This window comes from Varanus komodoensis, unplaced genomic scaffold, assembly GCF_004798865.1.
Source record: "Varanus komodoensis strain SLA01 unplaced genomic scaffold, ASM479886v1 scaffold33, whole genome shotgun sequence".
NCBI classification, from domain to species: Eukaryota; Metazoa; Chordata; class Lepidosauria; order Squamata; family Varanidae; genus Varanus; species Varanus komodoensis.
In genome coordinates this window covers 10,449,753-10,472,651 of record NW_025335817.1, presented here as the reverse complement: position 1 = coordinate 10,472,651, position 22,899 = coordinate 10,449,753, and the positions used below count along the sequence as shown (strand labels likewise).

Sequence of the window (22,899 nt, the reverse complement as noted above, 5' to 3'; positions counted from 1 at the left end):
CATCACTTCCCCATGGGCTTCATTAAAAGACGGGTTGCCATTTGAAAACACACACCGACCTGTGATTAACAGCTCTCACCTGCGCCGGAGGAGGGGGGCAGAGCAGGGCGCGCCGAGCGCATGCCAGCCAGTAGTGGTGCAGCCGGGCCGGCAGCGTGCCGGCGGTGGTCTTCCGGGCGACGTGGCGGCGGCAGGTCTTCCCGGGCGGTGGGGGTGAGCAGTCCGTCTCTCCGTGCGGCCGGCGGGTTAAAGCCCGTGGCTCCTCCTCCTCCACATGCCTCCCCCTGAGTGGCACAGCTCTCACCTGTGCAGGAGCAGGGGGGCAAAGCAGGGCACGCCGATCGCATGCCGGCCAGGTGGGGCCACGTGGTGCAGGCGGGCCGGCAGCGTCCCGGGCGTCGGGCACACACACATTCGCTCTATAAGACGCACAGACATTTCCCTTACTTTTGAGGGGGGAAAAAGTACGTCTTATAGAGCGAAAAATACGGTATAATATATGTATATTATGAGAGTCTGGGAGAAGAGATCAAATGCAGCTGGAAAAGAGGATCCTTTCATAGTATTTGAGAATTGCTCACACACACACAAAGCCACGTTTTATTCCAGTGTTTGGTTAACTAGAACAGGCCATTGCCACCTGCGATCTGCCCCCCTGCCTGATTTTGGAGGGAGTACATGTGCCACCATATGCACACGTAAGAGTATTCAGGGATTCGGGGTTACTGTATATTATGCCTATATTTATTTCCCACAGCTCCGACCATGGTATTAAGGAGCTCTTTCACAAAAGCCCATCACCAGAAGAACTGTGAAGGCCACCCAAATATATATTACGTTATGATAATAAATCACCCCACCTTGCTAACAGAGGGAAAGGTAAATGCAGAGGCAAGATACTCCAAAGTGAAATAAAGAGATTCTTTCACATGTATGAACTTCATATTTTCCTTGCCACAACAACAAAGCCACAGTAGAGTTTGAGTTTGAGTTGATTCTAATTTCAATTATTGCTAGACTCCCTGAGTTCAGAAATAAGTCGCACTGAGTTGGATGGGAATTAAATGACTCTATCTTAAGACATACGTAGTGCTGGATTTATTTGGTTCAGGTGGGAAATTTTGGTAAGAACTGTTAGCAATCCCAGCATTTGTATTCTAAAGTTTAATTTTACACACACACACACACACACACACACACGGCAGGGGAGGGGCTTAGGATTCACACACTCACTGTGATGTTAAAAATGAGAAATGTGTAAAGAATTCCAATGAGATATAAAACTAGAATTTTAAAAACTGAAAACATGTGCACGCATGGGCATACATATGTACACCCAAGACACCACAACAATTTGAAAAAGAAACAGGCATATATCACTTGAGATGAAGGGGTGTGATGTAGTCCCAAATATTTGTAGTGATCAGCAAAGCTAGACAACTGCGACTTCATAAGGGAGGCCAACACACACCCCTGCCCCCCCCCCCCCCCGGTCCCAGGAAAAGCCGCATTATATTTGGGATTGGCCTGCAGGAGCATTCTGGGGTCTGAGCAAGCCAGAGTCAAGTTTGACTTGGGGAGGAAATTCTGCTGAGAGAGAGAGAGAGGGAGGGGAAAGCAGCACACTGTATGACTAAAACCTTAAGTTATTTAAATTTGAACATAATGAATACTGAAATAATAAATCGTGAATTAAGCGATGCAAGTTGCAAATCTGTGGGATAGTTGCCAAACAGAAAAGGAATTGTGGCATTATAAATAGCCAATTAACAGACAGAGTGCACCTGCATTTGCCATAAAGTATGAGCTCATCTATCCAAAATGGCCAAGGGATATCCAAAATGCTCAGATAATCAGAAAGTTAGTACACAGGAGTGATAATTTACATATCATTACGCTGGCACAAAACTCCTTGGGTGATAACACAATGAATTGGGAGTGTTGTGCTATTTGTATAACAGAGATATGGATAATAATACTATCACAATTGAGAAAAGTTACATTTGACAACCAGCTTATGAACTTTACAAATTATGACACAATTCTGCTGAGGGGTAGGCAAACACAGTTCCTCTCAGCTGGTCCATAAAAGCTTTTTTTTGCAGAATGAGGCCAAAGGCTAATTTAAAAAAAATAGCTAGATGTCTATGAAAGCTCATAAACCTATGGACAAGGATGTTACAGCTAATTGCTTTTGATGGCAAGAACTCACAACAAAGTGTTGCAGTATACAGAACTAGCAGAACTACAGAAGTGCCACAGAGACAGACAGCCATGCCTCCTTACAGAAGAAGGTTCCTTTCTATACCCCTCACATTCCCCCCACCACCAGCAGACAGTCCACCTTCCCTGGCAAGTGAGCATGCCCAGACTTCACTGGGTTGCTGGTGATACTTAGATTTTTGGAGCAAAACCTGGGGTTCCCTCAACCAGGGCTGTCTTAACGCCTGGGCCTGGTGGGCACTTGCCCGTGGGCCCCATACTAATCTGTGTATGTTAACCCTTGGAAAATTGGAAAACTTCCACAATTAACAGTAGTTGTAGTTGTCGTAGGGGCCCCAGTACACTGCTTTGCCCGGGGCCCACGGCCCTGCCCTCGACTATGCCAATACTCTCTTCCTCTGTTTGGCTGCATATATTAAGGTAAAATACATTAACAACTTAAGTAAAAAAGCTTGCCAAAAATGTGCATTTTAGGAAAATGCAGACAATGGGTATATGTTCAGAGAAACGTGCAAAAATGGTTATGAGTTTTTACGTAAACACTGAATGAAATTTTCAAAGATGAACAGATACAGTGGAAAAGCAAGAAACAGTGAGAAAGAGAAACGGATAGATTCATCCATCCCAACTTGGAGGAAAAATGAAGGTGGGGAAACAAAGATGATCAAAGTACACTGTGCAAAGGCTCTTAGAGAAAGGGAATATTTTATGCATGAATTAAATACATCCCATGTGCTAAATAGCCTTTCAGCATTTCCCCCCACATTAGCTTTTCTGCAGTTCCATGTCTCTTCCTCCTCACCTTCCCACTGCTAGCAGACCTTTTGCAAGATTCACCAGAGAAGGCGATCATGCTAGGGAAAACCAACCATGGAAGAAAAAGAGGAAGATGAACTATCAGATGAGTCAGTTCCTTAAAGGAAGCCACAGCCTTGTGTTTACAAGAGCTGAGCAGGGCTGTCAAGAACAGCACAGTAAGAAGGACACTCCTTCGTAGGGCTGCCTTAAGTCAGTAATGACTGGATGGCACATAAATAACAACTGCCTGCAATTAGATTTAAAAGATCCCTTTTTCCACTTGTCTTTTTGATAGTTAACTTTTTTCCTTGTTCTGCAGGCTTATATGATGAGTTGCTCAAAGACTACCACAAATATTCTTTAGATGGTTTTGAAGCTTGTCAAAAGACAACACTGGGAAGGAATAATGGAGGAGGAGGAGGAGGAGGTAATCAGGCCCATTCACACTAGCCCTCCTTCCTTCCCAACCCTCCCAGCAGTCAGAATTACAGGATGGGTGGGGAGGGGATCCATTAACAAATAATGACTGGAGCCAATTTATATTTATAATTTATAAATTATAATTTTCCTTTATTATTTATTTATTATTTTCCAATTTATAATTTTCCTTCACACACACCTTCACCATGCCACCCAATCTAAAACATCAGATCACATTTCCACAAATCACAAGCCCCAAACAGCAGTTTCCACACAGGGACACCTAAGGAAAGGACACATGCAGCCTGTCTCTTTAACCCCAAGATCTCTTCTTTTGCAGCTCAATTATCCAAAGCTGCAAGGCTGTATTCAACACACACACCCTCCGAAGTCTCAGCCCCCCCCCCCCACAGCCCTTTATCCTCCCCCACCTTCAAAACAGCTTTTGCCAGAGAATGGAGGACAAACATATTCATGGGGCACCTAATCAGACATGCATGCAAAACTAATTAACATGGGGAGACATGCAAGCTGCTGTCCAGCCACACAAATGCCCCCCCATACACATACACACAAGGCTGCCCTTGTCTAGGTAGGCTGGGAGCACAAAGGCGGGGAGGTGGAATATTGAAAAGGCTTTGTTACTAATTTAGGCATCTGTTTCAGTCTGGTCTGGTCTTCCTTGCCTGGCCCAAGAGAGTTTGTATTTTTTTCTCCCTTGACCCCTTCTCCCTCAATGCTGGGAACATGCCCAGAGACAACCCCCAGCCCTCTTTCAGATCAGTTCTTGACAATGGACTCATTGTGCCTGCCATAGAGAAAAGCATATGGAAAAGAGAGGAAGACAGCCTGGTAGTGAGGGGGTGTGGAGGGAGAAAAATATGAAAATATAAACCCTAAACATGTTTACTAACATGACCCTTTGCAGCTGCCCTGCGTCTCTACGATGGGGAGAACCAGGAAGGAGTTGAAGCCCAAGAGAAGGTAATTACTAATATGTTGGCTTGGAAGAATTGCATGTGAATTCAGACATGGAGAGAATGGTCGGGTGTTTGAGGAGGATAGAGGTCAACATGGACCAGTGACCAGAGACGTTAGTGAGAACTGTGTTCCAGAAACAGCTTAAGTGTTTGAGGCAGAACATACAAAAGGATGCTATCTTCCTCCTCCCACTATTAAAACATGGCAAGAACACTTGGATTGACCATTCCCTGTCTTTTATCAGTGCCCTAAAAGCTACGAGTAACACTCTGCAATAGAGTCAGCAAACCCAGGTGCCTGGTAAGCCAAGAGGTATCTCGGATATTACATGATCTGAACTCCGAAACCAATGTCTCAAGGCCAGACATCTGAAACAGAGGCTTGAGGCTGGGCAGCTCTAGTGCCCAAAGAAATAATGTTATAACAGCAAAACAAGCAAACAAGATGATAACCACAAGTGCACCAGGTTTTAACAGCAGCAGCTTTTTGGATCCCAGCCTTGGGAAGTAAAAAGATTGGACTGGAACTGAACTTACTTAGACAAACCAAACAGCAATCAAAAACAAAATCCACTACGGGGGATTTTTTGTCCACCATCTAGTCATGTACACATTTTCTTAAATATGTTCTGTATTTTACAAATTGTCAGGAATCCTTTGTCCTGTCATTTGCTCAATAATGGATTATTTCCCCCCTCAGTTTCCCAAACTTCCGCTGACATTGGAAAGTGCACACTTGCCCAAACAAGGACTTCAGCAAATTGGCACTTGTGCTAATGTGCAAATTCCACCCCCAAAATCCAAATTTTCAAGCTTTAGCCTATGGAGAGGAATGCAGTCAGGGTCAGGGTTTTGTTTTTTCAAATTGATTACCATATAACTAAATCTGTGTACAATTCTTGAAAATTTAAAAAAATGGTCCACCAGCCCATTGACTCCATGTGACTCAGGAAAAGCTGCAGAATCTATGGGCCACATTCATAAAAAGCAAAACTTGTTTGAAGCCACTGTAAATCAGCCCAGCACTGCTACCCCCACCTTAGAAAAGTGTTTCTCTCTTGCTAGATTGTGTATTTTGTGCTGCCATTAAAGTACAGAAACAGAGCCATTAAAGGAAGTGGAGCAATGAGGAAGGGAAGGAACTGAAAGGAAGGACCAGAATGGACAGGAAAAAATTGCTTTCAGCACAAGCTCACCGGGACCTTGGCCAGGGAGGAGCAAGCCCAGCCTTTCTGGCATTCCAGAGCTAAAATAACATTTGTTTAAACCTGGCCTTGGAAAGCAGGGTCATAGCAACAGTGAGGAAACTTAGCCTAGGGGATTTTCTATATTCTGCAGTTGACAGAGGAGACAAGAACAGCCTGGGCAAGCGCCTCTGGAACTAGGGCACAGGGAATTCAGGGGAGTCGCACTGAGTGGTTGCCATGGTTTATAACTAACTGTTTATAACTTCTGTAACTAATACATTCCTGGGAACATCGTGGTGGGAGAGGGAAACAAAAACACCCCGATCACCCAAGGGAAGGAAGGGCTGTGCCCCTAAGACAAGGCACAGACAAGCCTTTCAGACAGCATGGTGGGTCGTGGCTTGCAGGTCAGCCGTTGGTGCAGACACGGGCTACTTTTCAGGATGTAGATGCTTACCCCAGGCAAACTCTCAAGCAGGTAAGGAGGCTCCTATGGCCAGAGAGGTTCTATTTTATTTTATCCTGGAAATCTGGGCTCCATTTAACTTGAGTAAGATATAAACTTGAAAGAATTCTGATGCCAGGTGTTTGATTTGAGTACCACTGGGTGGTGGCTGGACAGCTCCAGGCACTCTTGGAGGAAACTGACCATCCAGACCCATTTCAATCTGGCTTCAGGCCCGGCTATGAAACAGAAACTGCCTTGGTCGCCCTGTATGATGACCTGTGCAGGGAGAGAGACAGTGGGAGTGCATCCTTGTTGGCTCTCCTGGACCTCTCAGTGGCTTTTGATACCTTCGACCATGGTATCCTTCTGGATGGGCTGGCGGGATTGGGAGTTGGAGGCACTGCTTTGCAGTGGTTCCACTCCTACTTGATTGGCGGATTCCAGAAGGTGGTGCTGGGGGAGTGTGGCTCTGCACCATGACAACTCTGCCATGGAGTTTGGCAGGGTTCCATATTATCCCCATTCTACTTAACATCTACATGAAACCACCAGGAGAGGCCATCCAAGATTTTGGAGTCATCAGTATGCTGATGACACCCAGCTCTACCTCTCTTTTACATCTAGTCCAGATGAGGCAGTGTTGGTCCTTAATTGGTGTCTGGCTGGGGTACTGGGCTGGATGAGGGCCAATTAATTGAGGCTTAATGCAGACAAGATGGAGCTCCTGTGCTTCAGCCTTCCAGGTGAGTGATTGTAGCAGTGCACTCCCTCTAAAAGACAGGGTATGCAGCTTTGGAGTGCTCCTTAAGTCAACCTTGACCATGACCTGTCCCTGAAACATCAGGTACTGGCAGTGGCGAGGAGCCCTTTCCTCCAGCTTCAGCTGATACATCAGCTGTGTCCTTACCTGGATGAGCAGTGCCTGGTAATGGTGACCCATGCTCTGGTGACTTCCCATTTGGACTTTTGCAACACACTCTGCTTGGGGATGCCCTTGAAGACAATCTGGATACTTCAATTGGTCCAGAACAGAGCTGCCAGGCTGCTGACGGGGCCTGGTCGTTACTCTCACATAATACCAGTTCTCTACCAGCTCCACTGGCTTCCAGTTGAAGTCCAGGCCCAATTCAAGGTGCTGGTTTTGACCTATAAAGACTTAAACGGCTTGGGACCAGGATACCTGAAGGAACGTCTCCTTCCTTATATGCCCTCATGCCCCTTAAGATCTATGGGGGAAGCCCTGCTCCAGGAATCCCCTCCAAGAGAGGCAAAACGGTCATCAACTCAGAGTAGGGCCTTCTCTGCTGTGGCACCCAGATTCTGGAATGTACTCCCCAGAGAGGTACACCTGGCGCTGAGCTTATACTCTTTTTGGCACCAGGCTAAAATCTTTTTATTTAAACAGTATTTTAAAATTTAACAACTTTTAAGTTTAGTCGCTCTGTTTGGTTTATTGTTTTGTTCTGTTTTATTATCGAAATTGTTGTTTTAATAGTCCTTTTAAATATGGTAAACCATCCTGGTATCTTGTATAATAGGGCAGCATACAAAAGTTTTAAATAAATAAATAAATAAATAAGGTGTGTCCCCAGATACTCCCATATCACACCAGTCCTATACCATCTGCACTGGCTGCCAATTGAAGTCTGGGCCCAATTTAAGTTGTTGATAATGACCCATACAGCCCTTGGGTCCTGGATACCTGAAGGTGCGCCTTCTTCCCTGTGTGCCTGCCTGCCCCTTGAGATCTGAGGCAGAGGCCCTTCTCTAGGAGTCCTCTTTGAAGGAAATTAGGAGAGAGAGTACCCATAAGCTACCCTTTTCAGGGTCTTTTCGGTGGTGGTGCCCTGACTTTGGAACATGCTCCCCAGGGAGGTTTGCCTGGTGCCATCGCTTTATTCTTTTTGGCATCAGGCAAAAACCTTTTTATTCTCCCAACATTTTAACATTTAATTGGATTTATCTTTGATTTTATCATTATTGGTTGGATGCAGTATGTTTGTTGGTATGTTGTTGTTTCTGTTTTTTGCTTTATTTTAATTTTTTTTGTTTTTGTTTTTTGTAAGCCATCCCGAGACTTTATTATTGGACAGCATATAAAAATAGTTGGGAGTGAAAAATCTTTGTTGATCTACTGAAAATCACCCACGGGTTTGCCATTAATGCTGATCCCTAACCCACACCTGCCCTACAGGACCCAAAAGAAGGAGAGAGCAGCACACCAAAAGTTCAACTTAGTTTTCCACTACTACCTACAAGATTATCAAAACATTACCCTTGTTGATTCCTTTTAAATTCCATGTTTTAGGGTCTTGAAGCGGCACATCAACACAAGTCACTGATCAATACAATAGACAGTTTTAAAGCCCCATCCACCAGGAAGCTCTTCTGCTAAGCGAAAATCAAACTGGGGTGATACAAAACCACCCAAAGATTCTTTCTATTCCATCTTTCCCAACTGCAGGCATTTCCTCTTTCCCAAATGACTCTCACTGGCTGAATGATCACTTACAACCAAGTGAATAATTGTATTTAGGACAGGTCAAATTTTTACTAACCGGATTTTACCGTGTTGGCCTTTCATTCACCAAATTTTGAAATCCTGAAAAGTTTAGAGCTTAGGGAAAAAGGCTTTGGAGATATACTCTTCTTGTTTTTGTTTCAGATACCTATTTGTGATATCTAAATGCTACAATGGGCATGGTGTGTTAAAAACTAATGGCTTGCTTGAAGCTAATACTATAGCTGAAAAGGCAGATAGTGTTGTCAGAAGATATAAGAACTGCAGGTTCCCAAGCCTGCATCCTATGATGGAATATTTATGCCCCAAGCATATAAAACAGATCATCATTCAAAATATTTGATGAAATGATTTCTACTGGCTTGGATTTGACATGGAAGGGGCAAAATTCAATGAATGGGCTAGATTCTGTTTTAGTTGAATCACACCCATCAGTGGCCAGTTTTCCCATTTCTCCCCCATTCATTTTTCTGTGCTTTGGAGTCCTATTTATTCCATTATATGCATGCATAAATCTATCCAATGGGTTTTTCAGTGCTCAACTTTTGTAGGCTTCTGTTCAAAGACCAGTTTCCCCATACTTCCATTCGAATTAAGCTACGTTCTAGGAGCATGAAATTTAAGAAGGTGCATCATATCCTTACATACAAAGAAAAGCATTTAACCATTACTACTAATACTGCCATACATTTAATTTACGGAAGTGGGTGAAATAAGCAGGATGGCTTATTCAATGCCTAAAACTACTTATTTTTCAGCTATCGAAAATGCTAACAGTAACGGCCAAGTTTTGAATTCAGTGGAACATTCCATCATACCAAATTATTTAAAGGGCTTTGTAATTGCCAGTTGCTCCTGAAGGTTGCCTGCCAAGTATTTTACTGAGATCTCAGAGCATTTCTTTCACCTTGAGAAACCAGTTCACTGATTTAGCACATGGTGGTAGTGGTTCTTGCCACGCTTGAAAGAAAGAACAAGAAAGCTTTATTACCAAAGACTTTGGGAGTAAATCTACACCCAGTTTGCACAATATGTGCACTCGTTGTTGTATCAGATGTGCTCTTGAACGACTCTTCAAGCAGATTGTGAGAGGAACATATGCATTTAAGATGTGCATTTTCAAATGCAAAAGTGAGCAGACGCTGTGTCTAGACACCTTGTTTCAACGCATGTGTTCCTTGTAACAGGCAAAACAGAGACAAAATTTATGTTCCCAATCACAACTGATTCAAAAAGAGGACCACAAGGCATCCCTATTTCAAATGCAAGAGATCACACCCATCCCAATGCAAATATTTATACTCACAATGAGCCTGGTATCTGGTGAAGAACTGGATGGCTGAGAGAGCAGGAGAAGCCAGAGGTAAATTTCATGGTGCAAGCAAGCGCAGGGTTTGTATTATTGTTATGGTACAGCAGAAGTGTTGAACTTCTTACAGTGCAAGGGTGAAATTCCATTTTGAAAAAGTGCTTGAGTGGGGAGGCCAAAAGATCCATGCTGATGTACAAAAAAAAAAAAAAAATCTAGAATATTACAGCGGAATGCTCTTAGTGCTAGGAATTAAGCCAAACGAGAAGCATTGCAAGATCGTAGTAGGGGACTGCACAAAAAAGCCATGAAACTAACAAATGATTGATGGTTGGAAAATGGGGACAAAACTAGAGAGAGGGGCATGGCATCCCAGAGGGGTGGTTATATATTGTTTTATTATATTGGTATTGGTTGCTTTATTGTATTCTGATTTTAATAATGTACGCCGCCCTGAGATGTCATACATATAGGACGGCATATAAAAGTTATCAATAAATCCATAATTAGAGCATTAAAAATTTATATAGACCTGTCCACTGGTTTGTCCTTTTTTCATGATGCATTTCCTTCTTGTTTTCTGGGCGTAGGGAGGGATAAAGCCTAACAGGTCACCTTGCTATTATTTTATTTAATTATTATGTGTTACATTTATATCTCACCCTTTTCTCTCCAGCAAGGAAGACAAAGCAGCTGACACAATCCCCCTTTCCATTTAATCCTCTTAACAACCTTTGGGGTAACTTAAGCTGAGAGCCAGTGACTGGCCCCAAGACACCCAGTGAGCTCCATAGCTCAAGAGAACCTAGAACCCAGACCTCCCAAGTGCCAATCCAACATGCTAACCACTACATCACACAGTCTCTCACTGTTAGGCCTCACTGAGAGCACACTCCAAAACTATGGCGAGAGCTACTATATCTATACTCCTCAGAAGTGCACACGTTGCAGGAGGAAGAATGACAATGTGAACAAATGATCTTTTCATTCATTCATTCATTCATTCATTCATTCATTCTTCGATTTCTATCCTGCCTTTTTCCTACAAAGGGCTCAAGGCAGCTTACATCTCCTCCTCGGATAAACTATCTTCTGTGTCAGCCATTCAGACAAGGACTTAGCTCAAAGATAGAGGGAAATGATTTGCATATGTGACACCCCGATCCTTGCTAACTCTACTTAAAACAGGTTGCAGATGATGAAGAAAACTCTGCCATGAGACTCTGGATAACAGCTGCCCGTCATGGAAAAGCAATACAGGGCAAACTTGACCTGGCATAAAGCAGATTCAAATGTACTGTGACTGATCTCTACAAATCCCCAGGAGCCTTCCAAACAACCGCTCAACACTCCCCAGAACAGGGTTGTGGAGTGATGGAGAACATGCAATGGGGTATCCTTTAGGGTGCATGATATCAAGTTATGTTTCTGGGTTGTGGTTTTTTCTCTTTTTCCTTCCATTATTAAAAAGCAATTGGCACTAGACTGTCAGTAAGAAAAAGAATCAGGCAAACAAAAGATCCTATCTGAAAAAGGGAGGTGTGAAACAAGAGCCTCTGAAAATAATGGTGGACACACCAACATACACATCTCACTAAATGTACGTACCCAAGTGTGAATATGTGGGAGCGTATGTGCATGTCAGTATGCACATACCCCAAAATTATATTTACTGCATTTATGCAGCCCATGTAGCCCAATTAAATGTTAACACACAGAGGAAAAAGGATTACATCCAACCTTATTTCATGCCCACTTCTATTTGTAGTAACACGAAGAGAAACAAATTAGTATTTAATCTACTGCTACTTCTCCCTCAGCTTTTCTCACAGTCGATCCCTGTATTATCTAGTTGCCCAGACAGAAAGACTAAGTACACAGAATGAGAAAGAAATAATCTGCTTCTTCATCTTTAAGTTTGCTTCAATTTTTTCCTGTCTCGAACCAGATAAATGGTTAATTCTTTTGTAAGAGGCTTCCTTTCAGATAAGCAGGGGCAAGCCAACTTCAATCTTGCTCAGCCTCTGCTCCCCCCACCCACTGTCCAGTGATCCAGTATTGTGTGCTATATTTTCAAACTAAGACTGCTTACTCAGGAATTATCTGTGAGAAGGGACCCTGGAGTATGAATTCCCATTAAAAGTGCTTGGCACAGCTGGATCTGTCTGAGGTCCAGCTCGGCCAGGATTTTTTTCAAGAAGCAGGGCACCCAGCAGGTGTCAAGACGTTCCATCCAAAAGCACCTAGGTATTATGGCTCACCCGTAAGCTGCAGGCTGCCTTGTTGTCATTGTTGGTCGTGGAATCGTGTCCAACCCATCGCGACCCCATGGACCACATTCCTCCAGGCCTTCCTGTCCTCCACCATCCCCCGGAGTCCACTTAAGCACACACCCACTGGCCCAGTGGCTCTATCTAGCCACCTCACTCTCTGCTGTCCCATTCTTTTTTGCCATCAGTTGTTCCCAGCATTATTTATTTATTTATTTATTTATTTATTTATAACATTTTTATGCCGCCCCCATTGCAGAAAGCCTCGGGGTGGCTTACAAGGAAAAATAAACAACCATCAAATAACATTAAAAATTTTGGAGCATCTCGGCAATAATTTAAAACCAATAAATTAAAACAGTAATTAACAATTAAAGTATCGTTTGAATAAAAAGGTCTTAGCCTGGTGCCGAAAAGCAAATAATGATGGTGCCAGGTGGACCTCTCTGGGGAGCGCATTCCATAGGTGGGGCGCCACCGCAGAGAAGGCCCTCCTCCGGGTGCTCACCCTCCTAATATCCTTCACAGAGGGCTCCCGGAGAAGGGCCTCCTCCGCCGATCTCAAGGGGCAGGAGGGCATATATGGACACAAGCGCTTCTTTAGATAACCAGGTCCCAAGCCGTTGAGGGCTTAATAGGTGATAACCAACACCTTGAATTGGTTAGGGTCTTCTCCAATGAGTCCTTCCTTCTCATTAGGTGGCCAAAGTATTTAAGTTTCATCTTGAGTATCTGGCCTTCTAAAGAGCAGTCAGGGTTGATCTCCTCCAGGACTGACCAGTTTGATCGCCTTGCGGTCCAAGGGACTCGCAGGAGTCTCCTCCAGCACCACAATTCAAAGGCCTCAATCCTTCAGCGCTCAGCCTTCCTTATGGTCCAGCTTTCACACCATACACTGCAAGTGGGAAAACCATAGCCTTAAAGTTCCCCCAAACCAGTACTGAGCAGTCAATTCACTATCCCAAGAACCTTGGTAACCAATCCCCTTGCCTGCTCATGATCCTTCTGAAAACAAACTAAGCCCAGGGCTAAGTAAGATGTCAGTTTCCAGTTTCAGTAGTTCGTATTTTTAAGTGGGAAGCAATTGTGTTCTGCTGTCACTCTGGTCATGGGAGGCTGGTGACTATCCATGGTGCTGAACAACACCCCCAAAATAGGTTTATCACCAAACAGCACTATTATTGTTGTTGTTGTTGTTGTGATTATATTTGTATAGTTATTTCAATAGGCAGAGCTCTCTGGGTGGTTTACAACACATTAAATACAAAATAAAAATACAAATGGCATTAAAATCATTTAAAATCTTGTCATACGAAATTTAGAACCAAATTAAATCACATATGAAAAATTATAATAGCCTGCACAAATGTGTTTAAGCAGTTAGCAGAGCCCCCACCAACTAATTAAACAGAGGGCAGTCTTAACCTGGCACCAAAAGGATCCTACATCACTTATGAAGCTCAGAATAAAAGTGGCAATGGATAAGGACCTCACTCACTTAGGCTTCATACCAGCCATCAGAGGAACCTAGCAGACAAATAGTTTGACCTGGTTATTACTAGAAATATATAAGAAACTAACTTTGGATCATTTCTGTTCAGAATTTCATGCAGACTGCATCTTCTGGACTGAAGGTGGATGCAGACACAGTCTGTGGCGGAAGTCCGTACATTTCTAAGCTTTCATTGTAATTCATTGACACTGTTCACTCCCAACAAAAGATGTGTTCAACAATATCAGTCTACATTTAAATACCTATAAAAAGATATATTTGGAAAATACGCATAAAATAGTTTAATCAGTGGGAGAAGGATGCATATACAGCTTCCATCATGCCTGATCCTGCCTAAACTTGGAAGCTAAGTAGGGATGGGTGACTTAATTGTTGTTAACTGCCCAGAGCTTCAGCTATTGGGAGTATAGAAATGTATTCAACAACAAGTCAAAAGTGCACACAACTGATTCTTACATTTAGGAAAATATGAACTAAAGTACAGACGGGGAAAACAGCCAATTTTGCAATCTGATAGGGATTCAAGTTAGAATGAATCCCAGGATGGAATTCAGAAAACTTTGGCAAAATCAAATTTGGCTGGTTGGCATATCCCCAGTTCAAAGGGGTTTCTAATGTTCCTTTATAAGGCAGAAAGATATGGGTTCAGATAGAAGTTTCAGCCCCAGCACAAGACATGATACAAAGACCATTCAGTTCAGGGTTTCATCCCCCACAATGGATTATCTCTGGCAGGTCCCCCATGCTTTCTGCCCTCCCTAAACATTTTCTGCTGCATTCTCATTTGAGTAGTGATCTCTTCTGATACCTCTAGAAAGCTGTCCCCTTTTAGTTCCTGGGACAGCTATGTTGCCAGAAGCAAGAGAAGAGAAGTCTTAGAAATCTCCAGCTAAATCCTATTTGTGCAGTTAAAAGGGAGCAGCAGGGCTGGGTAAGAAACAGAGCTTGGGCCATCAGGAGCCTGTTGTTTCATAACCACCACTGTCCATGCACACGGACGTCCTGTCCTCACCACAGCACAGTGGCCACATTCGGGGCCAGTATGGCCTTTGTGCCAAAGTCAGCTAAATGTTACACCAGGAAAAGTGATGCGAACATGGAGGACTTCCTTTGCACTGAAAACCTTAGAGCATTTAACTCAGAATTTTGTCCACAGGCTCTTATTCCATCAAAAGTTCATTTAAATTGCAGCTCTAGGCAGGTTTTCCCCACCCCTCCTGATGAGTTGGGTCTACAGCATCTATCATCCCACCGGCCAACAAAGGTCTGGGCAAGGATGACGGAGAGTGTAGTCCACTACATCTGCAGGATGCCAGGTTGGGGAAGGGTTGCCCTTAGCCAGAGGCTGAGTGGGATTAAATCTGTACAAGACAGATAAAAGGAACTATTTCTTCACACAGTATGTAACTAATACATAGAATATATCACTTGCAGACATGGCAATCAGGGACCATTAATTAAGATGTCTTAATAAATTAAACTAAACAAAAAGAACTATTCTGTTCTCCCAGGGACCATAGGATGGCTCATAAAACCTCTCCAAAGTTAGCACTCTCACTTCAGAAAGGGGAGCCAAAGATCTGACCCCAAATCCCTCTTCACCCAAACCAATAAAGAAATACCGCAGCAGCTGCCTTTGAGGTTGGAAAGACAACCTCAGAACCTCAGGGAAAGGGCTGTTTCAGTGGGCTGGAAGGGGAGGAGACAGAGTGTCTGGGATATGAGTTAATCAGAGCTTCTTTTCTTGGATGGGGACTATGACAGTAGCTCGGAGCTATAGTAGTAACCTTTACTTGAGCAACTGCTGGATAGAGAATGAGCACTGGCTAGAGGAATCCCTGCACAGAAATCTACTTCTTGGCTTCACAAATGAGGATCTTCCATGTGTACACCCACTAGCAACAAAAGCTGGCAGCTCCACAAACATCAGTGCAAAAGCTTACATGTTCATTGTCAGCTGTCAGCATCTTGGTGCCTCTCCCATGTAGGTCCTACACGCGTGCCTAAGTCTTCACACTCGGATCTCTCATTCTGCCCTTGTCATATGCATGGCCAGACACAGCGTGTCCCTGGCATGCACCAGAGCACCCCGAGAAAAAATTTGCATTGGCACAATTCCAAAGTAAAAACCTTGCTTCTTAAAAGAAAAAATGAAAACAAGGAAACACACACCAGAGCCTGTAACCTAAATCCTAAATAATGGATTGCCAGGCATGCACTAGAAACATCAGACAACAAAAGGCTGCAAAAGCTGCGGCTGGCAGGAAGCCAGCCCACACTCCTGCCTGTCCACGCAAGAGCAGGATGTTGGCCAGTTTGGTTTGCTTTCACATTCTTCGCTAGGCAGACAAAGCCACAGTAACTTGTGCCCGAGCAGAGCAAGAAGTCCATCTGATGATGTTGCATCACAGTCCCATAGTCTGTGGCCCAAACAGAGATGGGTGGAAACATTCATTTCAGTTTCTTTCACTTGCTCATTTGTAGTTCAGTTGCTCCAGAACATTGAGGGATTTTTAACTGTAAACTGCACTTTCAGGAAAATTTGAGCACATTTCACCTAGCACATTTCTGGATGCGATGCTGCCTCAGAGGCACACTTTTTGCAGTCTTCCTCATTTGTTCTAACCTATTTCACTAATACATGCATTTTTGTGTGCAATTTCCCCTAAAATGCACATTTTTTGTATACCATTTTTTCCACGTACTACATTGCAAAATCTAGAGAAGTGCAAAGCTTGATGGGCGACCAAGTTTCTGTTTGCCTCTTGTTTCAAAGGGCAAGATTAGGTAAGTCCACATTTAGATGGCTTGCCAACAAAGGCCTCTCTATCTCACACTGAAACAGAGCACAGGTACATAAAGCTCTCTTGGCTTGTCATCCTTGCGTTCTTCTCTCTCAATTATAATTTTGTTCTATGCATTCCAGGGGCAGGAACCTGTCTTTGACTTATGTTGCTCTGCAAAGGTAACCTCTCTCTCTTTTTTAAAAAATGCATACCAAATAAACATATCCAGAACATACCTACACCCAAAGGCTCTGAGCAGAGAGGCTCCTGAGAGGAGAAAAATTGTGAGTTCATTTTTTAATCCAAGATACCCAGTAATTAAGAATGTAAACTCTCTCTATTTAAAATCTCAGCTACAAAATGTAGTGGGTGACCTTATAGAAGTTCAGAGTGTGCACACACAAGAATGTGGGGACAGTGTTGCTGGCCGGGAAGGGTGACTGAAGATGTAACATTTTAAACATAAGATGTAACATTTGTTACCATTTACCATTAGGTACCATGACTGCTACCATTTTAACTGTATATTACGGGGTTTTTTAAAATGGTTGTTAATTATGTTATTTTATTGGATTATTGTTTATATCCTCTCTCTGTTTATTAACTTTTGTCAATTATTCATTGTATATATTTATTTTCTGTTTTTATTATCAGTTGTTTTACAATTTTTAATTTTATTGGTATTATTGTCTTAGTGTATCGTTGTTATTTTATTCTTTAATTGTATGTAAGCCACCCAGAGAGTCTATGGCTAATCAGGTGGCATATAAATCAAATAAATAAATGAATAAACAGGAAATACCATGAGCACTGGACATGAATTGAAAAAAGTGGCTTACCTAAAGTCTTCTGTAGAGCCCATAGCCACTGCTTTGTACTAAAAATGTCCCAGGTGGTAATCCTATGTATGACTACTCAGAAGTCCCACTGGGTACAAAAATAACTACTCCCAGGTAAGTACATATCAGCTTGCATGTTCAACCACAAAAGCAAGCTATGGGATCTTCTAGAACTGAAACCAATGCAGGGATACAAGTTCAGGCTGGCAAAGCATGCAACGTGGAAAGGTTAAAAGTCATTCTGGCATAGGTTTTGTTTGTTTTGTCTCTGAAATCTTAGAATTTGCCACAAGCTCACTTTTTGTTGTAAGCCGCCCCGAGGCTTTGGCGAATGGGGCGGCATAAAAATGTTTTAATAAATAAATAATAAATAAATAAATAACATTAAGCTTTACAAAGAGAAAGTGAATTGCCCCAAAGCAACCAAATTTGCATCACAGAGAGAGGTGAATCACACTCTGATTTCATGTTGCTTCATCTCACTGCTTGTCTTTCTCTCCTTCTATACCCATGTGCATATATACCTGCTAGCTTAGAAGAACGCCTCATACAACTCTAGTCCATGAGAGCTTGCGCTACCCTTTAAAAGTACCACAAGACTCTGCTGCTTTTGCTGCAACGGACTTAACTACCCCCCATGAAATCCTTGCTTGACTGTCACCAAATTCAGAGATGGTCTTCCTATCCTTCTAGTTCCGATCTGGGAAAGACTGTTGCTCTGGATTTTACACCTGTGCATTTCGCTTTACCAATCTGTTACCTCTGCAGGACATACTTTGTTCTGCCAAGAAAAACAAGGCAGTGTGAGTGTGTTTGCCTGATCTGTCCTCATAACAATACTGTGAAGTAAACTAGACTGCCAGTCACCACACACAAACACACACGCACACACACAGATGAGGATTGAATCTCTGCCTAACTATGAACTTATGTCTTGGTAGTCTTCTCACTACATCGGCCTTCCCCAGCAAGGTACCCTCCTGACATCTGGTTCTCCCTTGACCCCTGACCATTGGCCATGCCAGCTAGAGCTGATGGAAGTCAAGATGAATGACTGGGACAATTTAGATTTCTCAAAGTTTCTCATTTTTCAAATCTTAATTCTGGTTCATTCAAAACTTTAAAATGCTTTTTTAAAGCTTGCATAAAAACACAGACACGTCTTTGTGTGACATTTTCCTAATCCATGTCATTTTATAAGCAATCTTTCCTAATGTACATATTTTTCCAGCAATTCTTCTAACATCTAAAAATGTTAGTTTTACTAAGATATGCACAAGGTGCACATTTTCCCCCTAATATGTGCCCTTCTGTACACATTTTAAATTGGTGAACTTCATTGCAAAATTCAGAGAAGTGCAAATTTCAAAAGGCCGCTGGATTCTCCATTTGATTATTGGTTCAAACGTACAAAATTAGGTAATTGCATTAAAATGTAAACTGAAAGAAATATATAGATGGCAGTTGTAATCCAAGCATTTGGGGGACATGGAAATAGCTTCTCCCACTTTCTAGCATTCTGATGCAACAACTGGATTTACATACAGAACCCCTATACGGCTTAGCGAGATACAAGGCATCACCAGGGAGGCTGGTCCAGCTTCTGCTTGGAAGGGTATTTTTTTATCCAATCCAAGAGAGATTAGGTGGGAACACAAAGACTCATCACACCGAGAAGTTTGGCAATTTGAGGGAAGAGGATCACTAGAGACAGGGATTTGGAAAAGCTGGAGCAACATCTGGTTGCTTCTAGCTTCCCTGGCATAAGCACCTCTCCACCCCCACCCGCCCCCCCAGCATGTTTACAATACTGTTCAGACAAATTCCCATCTCCCTGTAATATTACGTTTGCCACCACTGGACTCTGTTAATGTGACTTTCAGTCCTCAACACATTCAAAAAGCATACAGAAGGGCAACACTGGTTAGAAAATAAGAGACAGGCACCTGAAAAAGAGGAAGGCCAATAAGAAGATATTTATATAGTGTTGGAGCGCATTGTTGCAAACACAGATGAATTGGTAAGGAGTCAAATAAGCACAAACTCAAATTCATGGAGCTACTGTAGTCAATTCCTGCACACTAACAGTGCCAACTCTATTTTAGATGATCAGGGGCATGTTTAAATGTGTGTGTGTGTGTGTGTGTGTGTGTGTGTGAGAGAGAGAGAGAGAGAGAGAGAGAGAGAGAGAGAGAGAGAGAGAGAGATTATATAGATGTGTGTGTGTTTGTGTGTGTGTAAATTAGATTGATTTCTTTCATGTATTGTTGCCCCATGATGCAAGTTCTCTGGCCAGTCCACAAAACAAGAACATTAAAAAATATAACAGTTAAAAACTAAACAGATTTTATCCAGAAGGGCTGAGATGAAAGGATGTGCATTGGTCAGGGTGAATAAAAGGTCAGGATGAATACAAACGTTTTTACCTGACAATGAAAGGACTAGGAAGATGATGCCAGGTGCAAAACTTAAAGATGGTACCAGTCATGGGAAGCTTGATCCAAAATTGCTGTGCTACACTGATAAGTTCTTCTCTCTCAGTGAGCACCTGCCTCTTACTCCATCTGGTGGGGCCACTTAAGGTTTGGGCCAGAACCTATGGGGGAAGGCAGTCTTTCAGTAATGCAAGATTGTGCAAAATGCAGTGGCCAGGTTTATAGTGGGGACTAAAGCACTGAGAATGTAACACCAATTCTGGCTTACCTATATTGGCTACATATCTGAATCCAGTTCATGGTGCTGGTTTTATCCCATAAAGCTTTAAATACCTGTCAGAATGCCTGTCCCAGTGTGAGCCTCCCCCTGCACTATGGCCACCATTGAACCCATCCCTGAAGGGAGCTTTGGAGGATGGCATAAGGGAGAAGGCCTTCTAGCGGTGGCCTCCTGGCTGTGGGCTGCTATTTCCAGTGTGGTCCACCTAGCATCAAAATACCATTCTTGGGGCATCAGGTCAAGTCTTCCCTCTGCTTGCAGTCATTTGGTGACACATGATGGGGCTCTTAATTTAAAGTCCTGATTTATCAGGACTTTGTATTTTATTGTTATTTTAGTGGCTTTACATTGTTTAGTTTTTCTGCATGTTTTAATGCCTACTGTAAGATGCTTTGAATCTTTACTGATAAAGGTGTCTGATACATTTAATAATCAACAAGATCAAAGATATTGGTAACCCTGATTAAAGCCATGCGGCTTATAACATCATCTGTTATGCTATAAACTGGGAAGCGGGCACAGATGACAGGAAAGAGAGACTTTGTTTCTCCGCATTAGGTATTAACATCCTGAAACAGGTGATTGAAAGATGGCCAAGAAAGATTTCAAATAGAGGTGGTAAGATTCTCAGCAAGGTGAAAAAAGTTTGCTCACTGGTTCACTTGATTCAGAAATCAAGTTGCATTTTTCCCTCGGGTGCTGAAGAAAATGAAACTACACCCTGATGGCAAGGGCAGAGGCAGGGACGGAGGCAGAGAAGAATAGTCAAGCTGAAAGTAGCCCTTCGGAACAGAATAATTTAACATAGGAGGAGTTCTGGATGTTTTCAAATGGGCCTCAGGCTTGGGAGACCAATCCAGCTCCTCAGGAACTTTGCTAGAAGAAACCCCCAGGCTTTCCAAGAATGGGCCGCCCCTTTCCCCAACAGACCATCGGGTGGGTTTTCTAGCTTCCGTGCTGTTTCCCTCTTTCTAAAACAAGGAACATGTCTCCCCAAATGCTCAGTTGCCAGCAGTAAGAGCATTCCGTTCCACAGGCTGGCATTTGGGGCCCTGCCCCTTCTTCCTTTGCCCCCCCCCCCCCCCCAGAATTTAGCCCCCCCCCCCCGGCTTTTCCACAAAGAAATATGGCTTTGGAGCTGATAGAGGTTCTGTACCCATTTAACCAAAATCTGGATGCTTCTTTAAGAGGTCTGAGACTCTCATTTACAATAAATAGGGCTCCCTATCTTAGACTCTGAAAGGCTTAAGTCACTTCACCCGTCTTTTGCCTCTTTTTCTCCCTTCCCAATCTACTTTGTTCTTCATTTCCTTTCAAGAGGAACAAGACAGAACAGAAGGAAAGGGCAGTGGACACCACCTTCTGCACAAAACTCGTAGTAGAAGGAGGCAGAGCCACTACAAGGAGCATTCTATTTCGTTGCTTAAACCAAGGGAGTATCAGTCTTTTTATAGACTCCAAGTCTTTTTATAAAGCTTTTTCCAATTTTAAGTGAAACAAGAAGACAAGAAACAGAGGGAAGCAGTAAGTTAGCACATCAGGAACTAAAAGCCATTTTAGGTAAGGAGGCAGGATAGAAATGCAATCCATCCATCCATCCATCCTGCTGCCCATGCATTTCCAGTGTTCCACTAAAGCAGGCTTTCCCAGTCTGGCTTCAGATGTCTGGCTGCAATTCCAGCCTCACCACTGCCATGCTGGCTGGGGGTGAGGAGAGCTGCAACTCAATATGCACGAGAGGCAAAGGACTTGCATTCAAGATCTAGAAGTGATTAGAGGGGCACTGCTACCTAGATGGTGCTGGAGTGAACCACCACAGTGTCTTCCAGAGATGCTGCCTTAACTGGGTCCTCAGGAGGCCGGAATCTCACAGGGAAATTAAGAGCTCCTGCAAAAGCTTCAGGGGGGGACCTGAATGCAGAATATCCTTCAGGTGCCACGGTTTGAAACAGCCCTTGCTGATTCCCTCATGCGATGCTGGTGTGTGGGGCGGAGATCATCTCCAGCAATGGATCCAGTTGGGGAAGACTGTTTCCTTTGCTAGATCAGGATGCTCTTGTCAGATGTGCCGCTGATTTAAATATGTTCTTTTCTTTCCTAAATTTCTAGCTGAACTTCAAAGCTTTCAAGAAAGCAGTCCCTACCCCATGTCTCACCATAAGAGGAACATGAATCTTATTCAGTCCACGCATTTCTCCTTAATATAACACCAAAAAACTAAAACCCCAAGAATGAATGCATTCCTAAGACATATAGTCTGACTCTTTCTTTGGCCAGCTATAACTACTTCATAATTGCTTGATTGCTTTAGCAGAGTTATTCAAATAGGTGAACCCTTAAAATCCAAAGGGATTTATATAGAATCACTTAACTGTTCAAAGCAGCCGCCCCAAAGCTAGCACCTTCCAGACCACAACTTCCATCATCCCCAGCCAACATGGCCAAAGGTTGGCAATGCTGGAGACTGTCGCCCCAGGCATCCTGAGGGCACTAGGTTGGCAAGTCCAGTTGAGAATGATATTCACCCAGTGACTCATTCTAAATTCCCATTCTCAGCTTCACAGATCATGATTTATGAAGACAATGACCACTGTCCACACTGGACCAGTGAGCTGACTAGGAATAAATATACCCTTAAAGAATAGTCATGTGGGATTGAAACCTGGACAGAAAAGATGCAATTCCATTTTACCAGCCACCAACAGTACCTTGTCCTCCCTAAAAGGCAACCCAGCTCCCAAAACATTTTATTTGTGTGCACAACCCATTATCACAGAAACAGAGAAGAGTAGAGTTGGAAGGGGCCATGAAGGCCACCAGGTCCAGCCCCTGCTGCTGCAGGGCACAATTCACACCATCCCACTCAGATGGCCATCCAGTTTCACCTTCA

At 43.2% G+C, this 22,899-nt stretch overlaps 1 long non-coding RNA gene across 1 annotated transcript in view; it reads right to left on the bottom strand.

Annotated features, from left to right (window-relative positions):
- LOC123027617 overlaps positions 1–11,473 on the bottom strand; it is a 20,784-nt gene extending 9,311 nt beyond the window's left edge. Inside the window, exon 1 of the long non-coding RNA XR_006415535.1 lies at positions 11,463–11,473. This is a non-coding gene — a long non-coding RNA (uncharacterized LOC123027617). The remainder of the gene's footprint in view (positions 1–11,462) is intronic.
- Between the last annotated feature and the right edge of the window lie 11,426 nt (positions 11,474–22,899).